Genomic DNA, 14,390 nt, shown 5'->3' on the forward strand with positions numbered 1-14,390 from the left:
AAGAAAACAGATTGTTTTTTTTTGATGTATTGGAATGGGAGAACATCTTCGCTACTTATAGTGATATTCATGACTGTTGGTAGTGTCGTTTCATCACCAATAGACGCTTCCAAAAGCCATTAATGGTGGCTTATGGGAAGAGACGCGTCTGTTCAATTTTGAATGGAAACTTCTAGGTTTTACAAAGTAAAACCAGAAAAAAAATTCCGTATAACTCTGCGTAGCGGCAAACCTTGAATGTTGAAAATATCCAACATTCTCCCCCTATTTTCAAAAAATGAGAAAAACACAAAGTAAAAAAAAAAAAAAATCAGAGTGGCTGCATCACTAAAGTGACTGCCTACGTACCCGAGTGGGATCAAGCCAACGTAGTTCACGCTTAGTTTGGGAAATAAGCATCATCGTTGAAACCAATACATAAATGATAGGTATCTTTTGGATTTGAACCTTCACTTAGTGTAAGAAATTCAAAGCCTTATCGAGGTTCAGTGGTGAAGCTAGTCTTGAACCAAGTACCCCTAATGATAAAACCGGAATTTCAACACATATTGATTTCTGAGAATAGTGTGTTCTGTAGCTCGCACATTAATGGCCATGTGCTTAAATCCTGGATTCATGACTCTTCTTTAGAGAACGGTCTTCTTCTCTTAGGAAACGACCTGATTTCCATACTCATATAGGTAAGTCTCGAAGGTATTTCTGCGAGACACCTTGTGATAAAAGTTAGACTTATTAAGGATTTTCATCCATCCTGTTTTCTTACAGAAAACCAGCACTAATTAGAAATGAGAAGTTTTGTATTAGTGCTCCATAATCACCTCCATAACTTGTTGGTACCACATTGAACCTTGTTTATCCTTTCCAAAACATAGGTTGGGTTTCTGCTATGGGCGATCAAACTTCATTCACAGACCTTAGTCCCATTTCATTACACTTTATTGAAACCACTGTCTTTGGTAGACTTTTTGTAAATGGGTCTGCAAGGTTCTTACTTGTTTCAATATAGTTTACTGCAACTACTCCTCTTTTGAGTAATTGTCGTACCATTTGATGTCTAAGACTTGCATGTCTTGACTTTCCATTATAAGTATTGTTAGAGACATTATAAATAGTTGCTTGATTATCACAATTAATCAAGACCGCTGGACATGGCTTCTTCCAAAATGGGATTTCAACAAGTAAGTTTCTAAGCCATTCCGCCTCCTTACATGCATCGGTTAACGCTATTAATTCTGACAACATTGTTGAGTCAGAAATACAGGTATGCTTCTTGGAACTCCAAGACACAGCAACACCTCATAATGTAAATATACATCCACCAGTCGACTTGGATTTGGATTCTACATTGTTCCAGGTAGCATCACTGTATCCTTCTAATACAGCGGGATAGCCGTTATAATGCAAACCATAGTCAATGGTTCCTTTCAAGTAAGCCAAAAATCTTGAAACTGCTTTCCAATGTTCAACTCCTGGGTTACTTGAGAAACGACATAGCAATCCCACGGCATGAGCTATGTCCGGTCTTGTGCAATGCATAGCATACATAAGACTTCCAATAATACTAGAATACTCAAGTGGTGCATGAGTACGCCCATTGTTCTTCATTAACTTTATAGTAGGTTCTAAAGGAGTAGGGGCTGGTTTGTCATCAAAATGACCATACTTCTTGAGAAATTTCTCAATGTAATGAGATTGGGTTAAAACCAACTCATCTCCCTTTCTTAGGATTTTGATTCCCAAGATCACATCAGCCTCCCCTAAGTCCTTCATATCAAAGTTAGAGTTAAGAAACTTCTTTGTTTCTTCCACACGAGATATGTCAGATCCAAAAATAAGCATATCATCAACGTACAAACAGAGAATCACACATCCAGAACTATCATGCTTACTATAGATACATTTATCAGCATCATTTACAACAAAACCATGTGACAAAGCTACTTTGTCAAACTTCTCATGCCATTGCATGGGAGCTTGCTTCAAGCCATAAAGAGATTTTACCAACTTGCAAACCTTCTTTTCTTGGCCTGGCAATATGAAACCTTCGGGTTGTTCCATATATATCTCTTCTTCTAAATCACCATTTAGAAAGGCGGTTTTGACATCCATTTGATGTATAATTAACTTCTGTGTAGAGGCAAGTGCAATTAAACAACGAATAGATGAGATGCGAGCAACAGAGCATATGTATCAAAATAGTCAATTCCATGTCGTTGTTTATAACCCTTAGCAACTAGTCTGGCTTTGAACTTATCAATGGAACCGTCTGCATTCATTTTTCTCTTGAATACCCATTTACATCCTATAGGCTTTACGCCAGGAGGTAAATCACAATATATCCAAGTACCATTAGACAAAAGTGAATGCTTTTCATCATTGATAGACTCTTTCCAGAAAATAGCATCTCTGGAACTCATTGCCTCAGCATAAGTTTTAGGGTCATCATCAACATGCATTACATATCTAGTCATACTAAGAATTTCATTCTTACTACCTTCTACAAGATATTGTACCCATTCTGGACCAAAGCTTTTGCTTTCCTTGCTCTCTTACTTCTTCTAGGTTCGATATCTTCTATACTTTCAGAAATATCTTCTATGTTAGGAGCAGAATGTTCATCATTGATTAGTCTCTATATATTCTAGACTAGGTAACAATGGGTTTTCTATGGGTTGCATTTGGGAACTATTCCTATTCAAGTTCTCAAAAAATTCCACATCTACAGATTCTATAATCTCAAAAGTGTCAAGGATTAAAAATCTGTAAGTAATACTGTTAAGTGAATAACCTACAAAAGCACATTTATACGCCCTATTTCCTAACTTAGGTCTTTTAGGATCAGGCTTCCTAACATATGCTAAGCAACCCCAAACTTTAAGTCTTCTCAAATTTGGTTTCCTATTAAACCACAATTCATAGGGAGAAACATTCTTCTTTTTCAAAGGAATTCTATTCAAAATATAGCATGCAGATAACATAGCTTCACCCCACAAGGAATTAGGCAAATTAGAACTAATAAGCATAGCATTAACCATCTCAACCAACGTTCTATTTTTCCTTTCCGCAATACCATTTTGTTGAGGTGTATAAGGTGCAGTAAATTGATGAATTAAACCATGCTCTTGACAAAAAATTTAAATTCATTAGGAAAAACTCACCACCACGATCAGAACGTAAAATTTTAATTTTCTGTCCTAATTGTGTCTCTACTTCTGCTTTGTATATTTTGAACATATCAAAGACTTCATCCTTAGATTTCATCAAGTAAGTATAAGCATATCTAGTGCAATCATCAATAAAAGTAACATAGTATTTGTTTCCACCACGAGTCACATGATTTTTTAAATCACCAACATCACTATGTACTAATTCAAGCAAGGAAGAATTTCTAACTACAGACTTAAAGGAAATTCTATGTATTTTTGCTTGCACACATATTTCACACTTAGAGATATTATCAAAATTGCAATCAGAAATTAATCCTAATTTTCTCATGTTTCTAAGGGAACCATAATTCACATGTCCTAATCTACCATGCCATAGATCAACGGTCAATAGTATAAGCAGAACCATTATTTATTAAATTAAGCTTAATCATCCCATTACAAGCATATCCTTGTCCAACAAATACACCATTTTTGGACAATACAAACTTATTAGACTCATAAGTCGTCTTGAATCCGGCCTTCATAACGAGGTCTCCAGAAACAAGGTTTTTCACAATGTCAGGGACATGTAATACATTAGTAAGAGTAACAATCTTTTCCGAAGTAAAGGAGAGATCAATAGTGCCTTTTCCAATCACTTTGTTGTGTAAGTTGTTTGCAGAGACAACTTCGTTTCCTTCGCCAGTAAACGATTCATATGTCTTGTAAAGATGCATGTCTTTACAGATATGGACAGTTGAACCATTGTCGTACCACCATCCACTCTCATTGTTAGAAACGACGTTGGCGGCTTGCACTACAATAACAAGTTTGTCATCGACCATATTTGCCTCCTTTTTCTGTCCTTGTTGTTTCTTTTTGAGACGACAGTCACGAGCAATATGGCCGGGTTTATCACAGAAGAAGCAAGGCCCCTTCTTCTTACTCTTCTTGTTGGGATGTTGCTTCTTAAACTGAGTATCATTATTAGGTTTCAAAGCATTTGGTGTCTTAGAAAAATCTACACTGTTAATCTTAGAATGATCCTCAGTTTGCTGACTATCCTTAATTTCTCGTTTACGAGAGTCCTCTTCTATACGAAGATGACGCTGTAAACCTTCTAAATCATAGTCAGTCTCAGCATGCTTAAGTTTCTTCTTATAACCATTCCAAGAAGGAGGAAGACGAGAAATAATGACTCCGACAATAAAGGCAGAAACAAGTTCAATTCCAGCATCCTTAAGATGATTAACAATGAGTAAAAGTTCACTGACCTGGGAAATAATTAACTTACTGTCAACCATTTTAAAATCCATGAAGTTGCAAATCAGGAATTTCTTGTTTCTTGCTTCAGAAATCTTGTATTTGTTTTCAAGCGTAGTCCATAATTCCTTTGCAGACGAAATACTTCGATGGGCATTGTAAACACTAGTTCCCAGGGCGTTCAAGATATGACCACGACACATAAAATCATCTTCCTGACGTTTCTTTCTTCTGGCCTTCAAATCATCAGTGTCTTTGTCTGATGGTGCAGGAATTTCATCCAAACCGTCTTCAAGTATGTACCACAACTTGATGGTGATCAGGAAAAATTTCACAGTCTCTTGCCAACGAGTAAAATTATCACCATCAAAATGTTCCAATCGAGTTAGGGTTTGGTTCATCACTTGCAGAGATTGAGCAGTTACATTCGAATTTGAAGATTCACCCTCCATTGTCAGAAAAATTATTGTCTAAAACTCTGTTGGAAATTTTGGGTTAAACAAGAGGATGAAAACAGAAACAGAAAATGGTGTACCCATGACTTCAAGGCTCTTTCGATTCTTTTAGACAATAATTCGACCTTTCCCAATAAATTTGGCGAGTACAAACGGTCTCTCAAATTATGCCTTCAGGATTCAATGAAGCCCTAACACCGTAATCGAATTCAAGGATTGTACTTCCTTGACCCGACCAAGAAAACACACCGTATAAGGTTCTGATGATGCTTTTTAGAGAAGAAGAAAATATATTGTTTTTTTTTGATGTATTGTAATGGGAGAACATCTTCGCTACTTATAGTGATATTCATGCCTATTGGTAGTGTCGTTTCATCACCAATAGACGCTTCCAAAAGCCATTAATGGTGGCTTATGGGAAGAGACGCGTCTGTTCAATTTTGAATGGAAACTTCTAGGTTTTATCACCGTATAACTCTGCGTAGCGGCAAACCTTGAATGTTGAAAATATCCAACACCCTCAAGTAATGGGAACAAATGCAGCTTTTCCGTAAATTGTGCAAAGATTCAACGAGCGAAGTGAGCTTCCATCCACTAAGTTGAATTTGTTTAAAAGTGGAATGGGACAATGTGAAAAGGGTTGAAAGATTGTTAAGGTGGACTGGAGTGAGCTATTTATCAGAAGAAGAGAGTATTAGTTCGAACTTACTTGTAACCACTTTCAAGACCTAGTGAAATCACTCCCGTGGACAAACGGTTTTTTTCCTTCTATACTTAAAAAATCCTCAACGACAACTCTCAAAGATTGATAAGGTGAACTGGAGTGAGCTATTTAGCAGAAGAAGAGAGTATTTGTTCGAACTTACTTGTAACCACCTTCAAGACCTAGTGAAATCACTCCCATGGATATAGGATTTTTTTTCCCTCTATCCTTAAAGAACCCTCAACGACAACCCTCAAAGCCTGAAATTTTTCCTGCTCAGATCGGCTCCTTCTGGAGTAGATCTGAGAAAGATAACTTAAACCCATCTTCGATATTTACTTCTTATAATATATTTTATTTAATTTCAGTTGTTCCTTTTAGTTTTTGGCTTTAAACCCGGTTCACTTTAAATCAACCCTAACTGGCTTGTTTTTTACATTTTATTCCTCTTTTCCGGATCGATTTTTCTTAAGGTTTGTTAGATTCAGATCTGGTGCTTTGTTTTGCTCCTTCAAAGTTGATGATTATCAAGGTAAGGGTTGTCGTTCTTGTCAAAAGATCAAAACCTACAACAACTACAAGTCATACATCAACCGCAACCACAAAAATAACTACAACTTCAAGATTAAGTTCTTCAACAATTTCATCAACTGCTACTGCTACAAGTGTTACAGAAACTCCTTTGCCGATTTAGACCGATTCAACCTAGCTAAGAGCATGTTTGTTTGTTTTTTCTTTTGAGTAAAATCTGACTCGCGATCTGAGTCAGACATAACCCCCTGACTCGGACCCGTTTGAGTCAGGTAATAAAATACCCCTGACTTATGGGAAAAAACCATTGAGTCATATGAGTCAGATCTGACTCAAAAAACAAATATATTAGGTCAGATCCAGATGAGTCTGGTGATTTCAGTCAGATCCAGAAGAATCAGGTGAATCAGGAGAAAACAAAGAAGGTGTAAGACAGATTTACATGTATTAGACAAACCTTGGTTAGATCTTTTCAAGAACCCATCACTGTGCAGCGATGCAAATAGGTTTTGTTTGGTTCCAACAAAAACTAATTATTTGGCCTCCAGGTATAGTTTTTCCCTCTACATTACATGCTATAAAAAAAAAACTTGGTTAGATCTTTTCAAGATCTTATCACTGTTTTATGCAGTGGTGTAAATTGTTTTTTTTTGTTCCAAACAAAATCAATTTTTGCCCCTTGATTTGATTTTGTCCTTTTGGAATTTTGAAATAGTAGATTGGTTTTTAAGAGTAGGATTGATGGTCAAGAATTGAAGAATATATTTTGACTTTGATGATTATAAGGCGATCTTGAAAAAACTATGTAACGATTCTGATTTTCTGAAATCGATTTTAATATATGTTTGAGGTATACCTCTTTTATAAGAAAAAAAGAAAAAAAAAAAAACCCAAACCACATAAAATTGCCCATTTTTTCACTTTGATAACATGTTCTTCATGGCTAATCATTCATTCATCTAACACTTGATGTAACTGTTGATATTTCTTTTGGTATAGCCGCGCGATTTTCTACAATTACATTAAAAACGAATGTTGACGCTAAATTAATTTGAACCATTCTTACAATAGGGGATGCCCCCTAACATCAACTATTTTTGGCGCTTGTGAACGGAATCATCAATACCCAAATCTATTCTGTTCTGTAAAGGGAACTACCCTTAGCTGTTCATCTACAAGAAATGAAGCTGCACATTCTGAAAATCCAAATTTACCCATTGTTTTATAACTGCATAAAATATATCATCTAAATAAAATGGGGCTAAAAAGGTAAAAATGGAAAGAAAAATAAAGAGCAGAGGAAGTGGGTCTGGTGCGCAAGGGTCTCATTTTGAGAGGGTAAAATGAAAGCACGTGCAAAGCACGTCCAGCATACTAGTAAATATAATATAAATAACACTTTGAAGCCATGTTATAGCCTGTTTTCGGTTATTTTTACGTTTGATTACCCACGATTTTATGCGAAAGAGTTATTGGAAAACAAATTACAGCACAGGGTAGAAGTAATATACTCTGGATATTTGTCGACTAGTGCTTCAAGAAAAGGAAAAAAAAAAAATGTGTCGACGAGCATTTCCGGCATGCTGTAATTTATTATTGTCGTTCTAAAGTATATCTTGATTGATTATTATTACTTCTCTCAAACTTTATTCCCTTTATAAGGATTTTTTGAAATGAGTAGTTTTGGGAGGCAAATGAAGCTGTCTTCTCGGGTCTTTTATTCAATTTAAAACCACGACCAAGGACAATTTATATTGGGAATTTTAACAAACTGCCACACTTGCAAATCCCGATTCAAGAAACTGCCACCGTATTTTTCAGAGTTTATTTAATGCCACAACCGTTAGCACTAACGTCTTGGACCCACATGATTGGTCAAACTTTTTTGACTTTTGTCCAGATTACTTACACGTGTCTTATGTGGACGGCTCAAGATGTCGAGCACGATATTATTACACGTAGCACAGGCTAAATGTCTATTTTATCCTTCGTGGGATTGAAAACAGTTTGCAACTTTATATCGTTTCATTTTTCTTCTAGGGTTTGCTCGTTCTCTCTGTCCGCTCTGTTCTCTAGTGGAAGAAATTAGGGTTTGGGTCAGTTTTCAGCGGGATTTTGCTTAGGTTTAGTGTCTGAGTAAAGGGTTGGGGAGCAATCGAGATTCAGAAAAAGAAGGGGAAGGACAAGCAGCAGATATGGTATGATTGCAAACCCTAATTTCGTTTTTCTGAGTTGAATTAGGGGTTTTCTCTTAGGTTTCTGTTTCTCTTTCTTGTACTTTTTTTCTCTTGCTCTATGTCCGCTCTGTTCTCTAGTGGAAGAAATTAGGGTTTGGGTCAGTTTTCAGCGGGATTTTGCGTAGGTTTAGTGTCTGAGTAAAGGGTTGGGGAGCTGAAGATGAAGAAGAATAAGGGGAAGGACAAGCAGCAGATATGGTACGATTTCAAACCCTAATTTCGTGTGTTTGATGAGTTTTATTTTAGGAGTTTTCTGTGTGAAGTGTGGAATTTTTAAAACCCTAATTTCGTGTGTTTGATGAATTGATGAATTTTATTTTAGGGGTTTTCTGTGTGAAGTGTGGAATTTGATGAATTTTATTTTGTTTGTTCATTTACAGTGATCATACATATTATCCATATAGAGATATCAGTGTGTTTGTTGTGAATAGTAAACTTAATTTGCTATTCCCTCACATGGATAGAGATAGAATTGACCTTAAGGAATTTGAGAAGATATTGCGTGTTAAGTTGCATCTTGATGAAACAGAAATTCCAAATTTATATTGGACCATAGACCCATGTCTGCCTGAGTATTTGGTTACAAATGAAGACTTGTTTAAGTTTTGGGAGCATGTTGTACCTGATGATAAAGGCTTCATATGTTTACAAATGAGTGTAATGAATTCAGAATTTAGGAATGATAATGACTTCATTAAGGCTGCAATGGAACAACCAGTAGTAACAATTGATGAGACTCCTAAGAAGGCACTTAAGAGGATTGCTAAGAAGCCAGTTTCAAAGGAAAAGTCAGTAAAGATATCACCTACAAGGAGATCACCAAGGTTGCATGCTCAATCAAAGAATGAAAACTCAAATGGAGGAGCATCTAGGAAGTTGTTGTTCATGGATCTGTTAAATGAAGTGGAATCTCAGGGTTTTTCTTGCATAAGTCAAGCCACTGTTGTTGGTTCTAGCAGTACACCAGTTGATAACTTTAATCATGATTACTGGGTTGATGAAGTAAACAACACTGCTGCAGGGGATAAGACTGATGCAGGGGATAAGGCTGATGCAGGGTATAAGACTGATACAGGGGATAAGACTGATGCAGGGGACAATAGTGATGGTGATGATGAGGACAATGTGGTTCTAGAGAACACTACTGTAGATGAATGTCACCCCATTGAAGACCCAAATGCTCCACCAATCTTTGACAGTGATGAAGAAAATGATATTGATTATGAAGATATTGTCAAGACATACAAAGTTGGAGATGAAAGCAGTGATTAAAGCAGTAGTGAAGAAGACAATGAAGAAGGTATGGACCCTTTAGTGTTTATAATTTTTTGTTTATTTTTTACATGTACTAACACTTTGATGTTGATTGCAGTTTCTAATGATGACAAGAATAATGATAAGGATAATGATGGTCCTGAAGTAAATGATGATAAATATTCCAAACCAAAGCTTGATTACCAGAAGTGGAAAGAAATGTTCAATATGCACAGTGATGAAGAAGAAGAACCATTATTCCCTGTAGAAGAAGAGGTGACTCCTGTTGATCCTACTAAGATGGAGGTAAAGTATGCTTTTAATAACAAGAGTGCTTATAAGAAACATCTTAGGGGTTACTGTGTAAAACATAATTATCAGTATACGGTCTATAAGAGTGACAAAACAAGATTAAGAGTGAGATGTAGGTTTATGGAAGAGTATGGCTGTAACTGGTTTGTAAATGCTAGCATAAAAAGGCATGAGCCTACTTTTATTGTTAGGAAGGTTAATCTAGAACACACTTGTGTTGCGGATCCAAAGAGTTTTAACAGATCCGCGGATCCTGAGTTCGTAAAAGATGTGGTACATGAGAAGTTAAAGCAGACAGCTGGGGCCTTAATTCCAAAGCCTAAACACATTGCAAGAGACTTTTTTGTAACTCATAACATCAATATACCTTATATTTGTGCATGGAAGGCTAGAAATCTTCTTTTAGAAGATCTGTTTGGTAATTATGAAGACAACTACAAGGATGTACCCATCTTTTGTGCAATGGTGGCTCATACTAATCCAGGGTCTGTTGCTAAATACACTTATGGGAAAAGAGGTATACATTATGTTAAGACATTCATGGTTGATTCATTTATTTGTAAGTGGTGCTCAGTTATTTAATGGTTGGTTACTAAATGTGCAGATAAGACATTCATGAGCATGACTATTTCATTTGCTGCACCAATGAGAGGATTTCAGAAAGCTTGCAGGGGAGTCATAGGTTTAGATGCATGCCATCTAACTGGCAAGCGTGGTGGTGTTCTAATGGCTGCAACAACAATTGATGGTCAGAATTCTCTGGTGCCTTTAGGCATTAAGGTGGCTAAGAGTGAAACCAAGGAGAGCTGGACTGGGTTCCTCAAGGATTTGGCTCCAGCAATCAATGCACATCATGCTGGCAGAATTACCTTTATTTCTGATAGGCAAAAAGGGTTGTTGGAATCTGTTCCAAAGGTTTTCCCTGGTGCAAGAGTTAGATATTGCTTCAGGCACTTGTACAAGAACTTCAAGAAGTACCACAAGGCACCAACCTTGCACAACTTATTGTGGAATGCATGCAAAGCTTACAAAGTGAGGCATTTTCAGGTTTGTGCCTCTCTTTTTTAAATATCCCTATGTTTTTTGATTCATAGTTAGTAGGTTATATAATAACTCAGGTTACTATAATGTAGGAGCACTTTGACAACATATGCAAAGAAAGTCCGGCTGCTGGTGAATATCTTAGGAAAGAAGATCCAAGTACTTGGTCTAGGGCTTATTTTGATCCCCTTAGCTGTTGTGAGCATATGAATAACAATTTCTCAGAATCATTTAATTCTATGAGTTCTAATATGAGAGATAAACCAATAATCCAACTAGGCATGATGTATGGTCAGTTATAATGGGTTTGTTATTTAAGAGAAGGGAAGAATCTGCTAAGTGGAATCAAAATGATTTGGTCCCTGCTGCTGTTAAGTTGATAAATAAGATGCTTGACTTGGTTGGGAAGTTTGATACAGAAGGAAGTGTGGTTGGACAGGTTTATTTGGTAACTAATGTGTCTACCAAGAAAATTTTCACAGTGAACATTGTAGACAAACAATGCACTTGTTTGCAATGGCAGCTAAGGGGATTCCCTTGTCAACATGCTGTATGTGCATTGAAACTGCTCAGGCCAAACTGGAAAGAGTAAGAAATTTTGTAATATGCTATTACTTTTGGGTTGTAATATGCTATTACTTTTGTTTCTGTAAACTGACACATTTGTTTGATTGGTTGAACATTATTGTGCTCCTTACTACTCTGTGGAATATTATAGGACCATATATGCAGATGCTGTAAATCCACTAGAAGACATAAGTGAATGGAACTGGGAAGATAAGGTACTTTTTTCAGCATTAAATATATTATTGAATGTGATGCATTCACATTTTCTCTACTTTATTATATCCTTATTTTTCTCTACTTTTTTCTCTACTTTATTATATCCTTATTTTTCTCTACTTTAACTTTCTCATTTCTTTTAGGGTTAGGGTTTCATTTCTTTACTTTAACTTTCTCATTCCTTTTCTCTTCTTCTTATCTTAATTGGCAGGCATCCATGGACATCAACTTAAAGCCTCCTCCTTATCAAAGAAAAACTGGAAGACCAGCAAAGAAGAGGAAGATGAGCTATGATGAACCTGAAACTGTGGTGAAGAAAAGGAAATGTGGAAAGTGTGGATCTACTGCTGGTCATAATAAGAGAACCTGTGCTGGTGGTGATGTTGGTAAAAACCCAACTGGATTCATGCCAAGCACCGAGTATGATGCTGCAAACTGCACCTTCACTAGTAGAGATCATCCTGAAAGTAGCAGTGCAAGGGGTAAAGCAAAGGTGAACAAATCCAGAGGTACATCTTCATTTGTTGGTGAGTCAACAGGACCTAAAAACTTTGGAAGAGCACCAGCAGAACCTAGCACCCATGGATCTACACAAGATGTTCTGAATTTCAGTCAGAACTTTACTGGTATTGGATCTGTTAGTCAACATATTCCTGTCACAAAGGGAAAGCAAAGCAAGGCTAAGAAGAAGTAGAAGTGTGTGTGTGCTTCTTGTTGTGTTAGATCTTTTTTTTTTGCTTTAGACACTGATATCATAGTGTTAGATCTGTTTTTTTTTATGTACCAGAATTCAGTTTTATTTTGATGGATAATCTTACTTTATGAATGGAAATGATATTAGTTAAGAACTAATTACATGTTAATAGTCTTTTGAAGTTCCTTACATATGGCATTGAGATTGAAACTTGAATGGATAACCCTATTTTTTGCTGCAATGAAAAGGTGGTCTGATACCCATCTAAATGCTTCACAATCTGTGCAGATCAGGTAAGCAATGTTTCTATTGTGTTCATTTTTGCATCTTCTCAGCTGCATTATTGACTTGCATTGCTCTTTGTAGCATTCTTGCTTATGCAGTGGGCATTCTTTGTAACAGTGGGTCTCTTCTCCACAAGCACAACAACAATTCTCTTTGGGTAGCTTGATATTCTTGGATTTGAGTGGATGACTGGCAGAATCAAACCATTCAAAGTAGGTGCAGGTAGGATTTGAACACTTCAAGAACATTTCTCCATCTGTTTCTCTTGTGCTGGATCTTAGTAGTTGTCTTATACCATTACAAGGTATATGTTTGCATCTAGAGTACATCCAGGGACAAACCTTAGACTCATGACTTCCTTGTTCACATGTTGGACATAGATCTGGGGTAGTTTGCTGTCTAAATTTGCTGCTGCTGCTGCTCTTGCTACTACTACTGCAACTGTTACTACCTGGAGACTTTATAACCTTTTGGCTCATTTTTATGTGTTGAACTTCTGAAGAAATTGACTAATGAAGAGTTTGGGATTTTCATTAGTATATATAGAGCTTCAAGATGATGAATAAGACCGTTATAAATCCAGGTAAAATATGGATCGTCGATTTTTTCTCTTAGATTGATCCCACGTGTATTCTGACCGTTAGCAAATCTTGCACGTTTTTCTCACGTGCACCGAGTCGCGAGTTAACTCACTACTCTATAGCCGGTTAACTCAATCCCAGTGAACTGATTAACTCAATCCCTGTTAACTGATTCAGGGGCTTCTATGTAATTTTGGACGGGTTATTTAATGCCACGTATGCACTAACAGAGACTAACAGCCGTTAACCGTTATCTCAAAAAAACGGGATAAAAAAAATCAAGAGTATGGCATTTAATAAACTCTGAAAAAAACGGTGGCATTTTCAGAAACTGCATATTGGAAGTGTGGCACTTTATTAAAATCCCCATTTATATTCTACGGTTAATCTGTTAATGCACATACTGCTGTTGGGACCTTTAGAACGCCGCTTAAAGATTCTTCTTCTAAGTAGGTCGTTGCATTATCTTTTTCATATCGCTGTATGATTGTACCAACTTTCTACGTCCAATTCTAATTTAATTTAGGACTTATCTTTTATCATAGTGATTAGTGCAATCAAATTCATGTTTAGGCACAATGTAGTTGTCATCCACTTGTGAATGTGCTTAAAGCGGAAGTTCTTTAATCTTTGTGCAGAAGATGCACACAACTCAATCCTTTATTGTGTCTTGGGTCGGGAGCATGTGCAAGGGGTCCTTGCCATGTCAGTAACTTACGCCTGTGCAGAGGAATGATTAATTTACAGTACAACAGTCCTTCGTGGAGAAGGTCGACGGGCACTATACAAAGGCTAGCTTCCACACCAGTCGTTCTCGCCATGTTTATGTCTCTATTATGGAGTTATGGCGTGCAAAAGGTAAAATTAAGACAATGCTAACTACATGATTTGACACAGCCGTCCATTTCGCAGGGCGCGAGATGGACCCAAAATTTCTGAGAGCCTCGTAATTTCCTGATCGCATCTTATGAATCGTAAAGTTCCATGTACCAATTTCTCTATTCAAAGTTTCAAATGCTATTCACAGCAATCCTTCTAAAGGGGCGGCCGATTCCATTAGAGGGGCGGTAGTGAATGGGACAAAAAGGATCACTACACGGTAATT

This window comes from Papaver somniferum, chromosome 8 (genome assembly GCF_003573695.1).
Source record: "Papaver somniferum cultivar HN1 chromosome 8, ASM357369v1, whole genome shotgun sequence".
NCBI classification, from domain to species: Eukaryota; Viridiplantae; Streptophyta; class Magnoliopsida; order Ranunculales; family Papaveraceae; genus Papaver; species Papaver somniferum.